We start from the raw sequence: 6153 nt of genomic DNA, 5'->3' as shown, positions 1-6153 counted from the left end.
TGGTGTAGTGCACCACATCTGGTCCTGGGACTAGGTAGACTCATGTGGACTTTCAGGAAGAAAAAATGTAAAAGGGCCTTTGATAGCCTACTAAAATCATTTGCCATTAGGCCCTACTTCTTATTTGATCCCTTCTATCTGTCTAAACTTTTGGTAGTGTTTCTTGTGCTGAGGGATTTTTAAACTGTTTTAATTTTGAATCATAATATTTTGGAGTTTGAAGGAACTTAGGTCATTTAGTTCAGGGATTTTCAAAGTTTTTTGTTTTTGTTTTTTGTTTGTTCGTTTTTGGGTTTTTGTTGTTGTTATTATTTCAGACTTGTGATCCAAATGCAAATAAATGGGAGAGTTTAAAAATGGCCCGGTGCAAGTGAGAGGCTTGGGCAAAGAAGCTGGGGCCCCACCAGCCAATGGCCCTGAGGCTCTTCTGGAAAGTTAGAGCCCTTCAGAATGTAATTTGAAAACCACATCTCTCTTCAGTATCTCATTTTAAAGAACTGAAGTTCTGCGAGGTAAAATGATTTGACCTTGTTCTTCCACAGGTTACTTAAGATTGCAATTTCAATTTACTGATTCCCTAATCTCTTCATATCTTTTATGCCTTAATAACTTCATAAAGTATTTGTCTTCAAATTTTGCTCTGTATCCACACACTAAAAAGTCCTTAAAAATCAATCTTAATGTAGAAGTTCTTACATCATTCTCTACACTTTTATGATTTTTTCTAACTCCACTCTACTATTTTTCATATACAATGTCCTGAGCTACATGCAGTATTTCTGGTGCAATACACAGTGATTTATTCTGTTGTAGGCAGGACAAGGCTGTGGTTAAGCAACCAGAGATTGCTTGATACTACCTGTGTTTCAGTCTTGCCTCTAAGAGCCTCAATTCCCTCAACTGTTAAGGGGAGGTATATAATACCTACCTCACTGGGTTCGAATCCATGTGTAATGTCCTTACATAGCCCAGCACATAGTCATTGCTACCATGTTTACTGTTATTTTCTCATATCCTCTCCCCCTCACCCCCCCAAATCTTCCTTGGCCATCAAAGATCCTGCAAATTTTTGGAAATTTCCCTCTCACAGATAAAGGGCCAATGACGTGCACATCCAGAGCCTTCTATCTTATATTTACGTTCATTTCCATAAATGTATTTCCTTCACTTTAGTTTCTCTCTCATATATTTTTGTTGTATGGTTTGCAATTTTACTTTCTATGGAAACTAAGGGTAAAGGCTCGGACTCCTACTGTTAGAGTTGAAAGAGGTCCCATGATCAAGCTTTTCACAATGAAGGAAGAGGCAGTTTAGAGAATTTAGGTTATTTGGCTAGAATCACAAATGCTTCAAATTTCCTTGTTCAGATCACATAGTTCTAATTTACTCTTATAATTTGGATCAGGGTCCCAGCTTCTGTTACAGCTCCCTCATCCCTATGCCCTATTCCTGACAAATATCATCATGTACTTGACCAAATAGCTAAAAGACAGTTAGGGAGGGGCTGACGTAAAGTTTCTAAATGTCTGAAGATACAGCTAGGTAATTGTGTAATCCTGTACATGCGTAACAAAATTTTCATTTGCCTGCCTCACCAAGGTCAGCTCCAGAAGAATCACTTCATGAAGTTCAACAGAAGTTAATGTAATAGGATTTTTGGTAAATGTTAATGTTTTCCCAATATTTTATTATAATTATTTGATTACAAATATCACTGCTTTTTTTAAATATTGAATACAGAAACATGTAATTACAAAGAGAATTAGCACAGACCTGGCGATATCTCTTCTATTAAAATATAGAAGGAAAGCATTCCCGTGAGCATTGGTGGTTCAGTGGTAGAATTCTCGCCTGCCACGCGGGAGGCCCGGGTTCGATTCCCGGCCAATGCAATTCAGCCTTTTTTCTTTATTTTTTACCCCTGTAGGTTAGGTTCCCAAAGCAAGTTCAGTAACGATATCCAAAAGTTGATTTCATGCAAATTAAGACTGAAGTACGGAGGGTAATTTCCGGTTTCACTTTTACTTACAACAACCGGAAAGGCCGTTTCTCTGAGTTTTGTTGTTTCGGCCTCACTTTTAAACTGTTATTGAGCGCCCTATGATACGTAAGCAAAAGGTAGTATGTATAGTGCTCTAGAATAGAAAAAGAAAAGCAACACCGGCTGCTTGGAGATGCCGGGGATTGAACCCGGGACCTCACACATGCGAAGCGCGCGCTCTACCACTGAGCTACATCCCCCAGCCGAGAAACCTTTTTCTGCTAAAGGCATTCATTCAGTCCTTTTTAGCGCTGCTCAAATTAATAAGGTCTCTGAAGTTTACTTTGGTGAGTGCCTCTGCAGCACGTTTCTACCCTTCCCACCCTCGTCTGAAGCTGCTTCCTTGGTACTTGGAGACCTGATGCAGCTAGCGTCTGGGACGCAGGCGGGACGAGTTTCCGAGCACTCCCGCCAGCGCTGCGAGCTCGCAGCGGGAGGCATGGGGCGCCCTGCCCCGCCGGGGTGGCGGGACGCTCGCGCGCTGAGCGCCCCAGGGCTGGGCGCCGCCGCGGCTTTACCGCGCAGGCGCGGGGGCCGAGAGGGCGCAACAGCGGGGCCGCCGGCTCCACCCGGACTCGCAGTCGCAACCCAGGGCCCAAGACGCCCGGCGCTCTGCGCGGGGAGCGTCGCCCTCGTGCTCGCCGAGACCTGCTCCTGAAATGGAGTTCTGGGACCTACAGCCTTAACCTGTTCCTCCCAACCCCCGCCCCGCAATAAACTCACATCCCAGGTAAACGACCTGTTCACGCTAACTCCCCATCAACTGGGTTATGCAGGAGTTACTACAGCCACCTCTTGCAGGTGTAAATGATTTTGCAACGGGCTCTTCCCTTCCATAGCGACCAAACTGAAAAAAAAAAAAAATGACACCGCCACCCTCTCTGTTGCTTAATTATATATAAATATGATAAAGTTGGGGCAGGGAATCTGCTCTGGACGGATTTTTCTTTCTGCTTGATATGTACACTTTGGATCCATCTGACCGATGGATATGTTTAGTAAAGCAAATCACTGAACACCTCCTTTAATGTCCTCTGAATGCTCCCTAACCGCTAATCGCGCTCCCAGCCCCAAATGAAGAAATATATCCTGAGTCCTGTTGCCTCGGAAATTGCTTCTCTCCAGTTGTTTGGGTGCTAGATAATACAATGAGCTAACTTACATTCTAGTGGGATGATGTGTTTGACCCTTCCGGGCGCAGTTCAAACTGACACCACCCCAGACAAGCGAAGCCTCCGTGGTAGAAGCCTCAGGCACCCTGATGGGAGAGATTGGGTGTCTGGGGAGCTGGATCGCTATCACTTCCAGCTGACCTGTACGGCAGACCCCAACAGGTAGCACAGTGAGGGCCTAGAATTTCTACTCACTTCAGTTGCAGCAAAGTACCTCTCATAAATGAAATGGTCAGCAGGCCAAAAAAGCAGAGTAGAAGTTTCAAAATAATTGTGAGTAACCCACAAACTTCATAATCAACTCTTGGATTAAAAATAAATAAGTTGCTGTGTTTGCTTACAGTAATTTAAACAAACAATGGCTCATAATCAGATTTTGTTTTTGACTAGAACAAGCCACATGCTGATCTAATACAATAATACAGAATGTCCAAAAAAAACAAAAAACAAAAAAACAAACCACGTCAGTAGACAGCCATTAGGAGCTCTGCTCCAAGCCAGAACATTTCCAAACCAACCCCTAGATTCCATCCTGAGGCACTAGAAGAGGAACATGTTCAGTTGACTCTGGATTGGGAAACAGGGATAAAACCATTTCTCCACCCCCAAGTTTTTAACCAGGGCAAATTACAACTGTAGCATTTAGCTAATTGTAAAGGAAGTACATTGGCCTCTAGTGACTTCCCCTTACCGTCCTCATTAGCAGCCCTCTCTCAAGTTAGGGCTTATTTCTCCATCACCTAAGGAAACTCCCTTTCTGGGACAATTCCCTTCTTTCTCAGGCAATTCTGAAAATTCAGAGCTAAGCCCAGAGAAGGCTCTTTTTTTTTTTTCAAGATTTTTATTTATTTATTTGACAAAGATAGAGACAGCCAGCGAGAGAGGGAACACAAGCAGGGGGAGTGGGAGAGGAAGAAGCAGGCTCATAGCAGAGGAGCCCGATGAGGGGCTCGACCCCATAACGCCGGGATCACACCCTGAGCTGAAGGCAGACGCTCAACCGCTATGCCACCCAGGAGCCCCATAGAGAAGGCTCTTTTTAAATGCTCACTCCTATTCCATCATTCCAAGGCCTAAGTGCATTTGATAAAGAAAATGAAGCTCTACAGCCAACAGAGGGTATCCAGTTGATTTACTGGTCTGGTTTAACCCCAAAAAAAGGCTCTCACTCACTGGTTTTTTTCAGCCACTGTGGTTGATGGGAAAGGTGAATAGGAGGCACACTTTTGGATTAGGGGGGCCTTTTCAGGAAAACTTGCATCACATATTCTTTATGCATATAAAACGGCACCAACTTTGTTCACAGATGAAGAGAGGCTGGCCAAATGTCCAAAATTAGAGTATAAAAAAACTCAGTTCTATCTTCTACCCTCTATTTCTCATTTCTCTTGGTTGGGGACAAATTTCCCCTTCTCAGTCTTCCTCTTCTCTGTCACACACACACACACACACACACACACACACACACACACATCATTCACAAGGATTGACCCCAGGTTCCACTTTGAAGCAGTTGACGTTTATCTCTGGCTGTGCTTCCACCTTCCCTTTCACATTCTTGCTTCAGCTCTTGGCAGTGTGGACAGCAGGTATAGAGCATGTTTCCCTCAGAGCTGACTATGAGCTAAGGTGTTTATTCCCAGGTCAAGCAGCAGTTCTTACTCCTGACTGCACATTAGAATTACTGGCAGAGCCTTTGAAAAATGCTAATGCTTGCTAGAGCCCAACCCCAAACCAATTAAATCAGAATCTCTAGGAATAGGCCCAGGCATCAGTATCTTTTTAAAATTTCAGATGATTCCCATGTGCAGCTAAGCCTGGGGACTGCTGCTTGAGGGCTGTTTGCATGTCAACAAGAGGTGACCAGTGATGGTATTTAATTAAACCTACTCTTTTAATCATTTTGCAGTATATACATATACCAAATCATTATGTCATACACCAAATGAATACAATGTTATATAGTAATTATATCTCAATAAAACTGAAGGAGAAAAACAAGAGAGGTCTATTACTAGCCCAGTGGTTCTTGGCTGCATATTGGAAGTATCTGGCAAGCTTTAGGAAAAAATTCTGATGCTTGAATACCATGTTCAAATATACTCATTTGACCATTCCGACCAATTCTTGGCATGAGATCTTTACAAGCCTTCCCAGGTGGCCCTATATGCAGCCAAAGCAGAGAACCACTGCATTAGAGTTCACCCTTTCTCAGGTTCTCCACCCTGCTGTATGAGCAGTCAAGCCTGTCATAACTCTGAAAGCAAAGGACTCCAGAGCCCCCCACACTTGGGAATTGGTGTTGCTAGAGGATGAAAAGAAGCTGACTCATTCCAACTTCTCTTCCCTATTTTCCTTCATCTAAAATAAAACTGGTGAAGGCAGGTGTTCAAGTGCTAAAAACAAGCATTTCTGAACCTCATATATCCCATCTCCTCTGGGTGAGGTGTCTCTGCTGCTTTGCTAGTCGTTAGAAAAGCCCAAGAGGGGAATAGGAAAGGGGTGGGAGGAGAGTAATCTGCATTTGGCACCTGGGAATGCCCACTGCTTGTGTCTTCCTAGATGAAAAAAAGACTGGATTGCTTTACTCAACACCTAAAGGAATAGACAGTGCTTTGAAATATATATTATGTTATTCCTCAGGATCATAACTACTAGTAATTCTTCATCACCACAGTTAATTATCATTAATAACAACCTGAGGGCCAAAAAAGCTACCAGTTACATTTAATTCAGAGAAAGTTAATAAACATTACTCTTTTCAATAAGTATCCCAAAGTGAAAAATTATAGTATTCATGATTTGCATTTAGAATCAGAAGTATTTATTGAACAGTAACTTAGATCCTACTTAGAAAGATGCAAATTCTATAATTTAGATTCTGGTTACAAATAGATGGAAACAGAAGGAGGTACATATTTAAGATGACATTTAGAGAAG

General features: G+C 42.8%; 2 non-coding genes across 2 annotated transcripts; one reads left to right on the top strand and one right to left on the bottom strand.

Moving 5' to 3' along the window:
• The first annotated feature begins 1821 nt into the window (after window positions 1-1821).
• On the top strand, window positions 1822-1892 carry TRNAG-GCC. The gene has a single exon. It is a non-coding gene; the product is annotated as a tRNA-Gly (tRNA).
• A 277-nt stretch (window positions 1893-2169) lies between these two features.
• TRNAA-CGC lies at window positions 2170-2241 on the bottom strand. Its single transcript has one exon. It is a non-coding gene; the product is annotated as a tRNA-Ala (tRNA).
• Window positions 2242-6153: the final 3912 nt, after the last annotated feature.

Source organism: Ailuropoda melanoleuca, chromosome 2 (assembly GCF_002007445.2).
Source record: "Ailuropoda melanoleuca isolate Jingjing chromosome 2, ASM200744v2, whole genome shotgun sequence".
Classification (NCBI taxonomy): domain Eukaryota; kingdom Metazoa; phylum Chordata; class Mammalia; order Carnivora; family Ursidae; genus Ailuropoda; species Ailuropoda melanoleuca.
The sequence above is the reverse complement of the archived record's forward strand: the minus strand, read 5'-3'. Positions and strand labels throughout refer to the sequence as shown.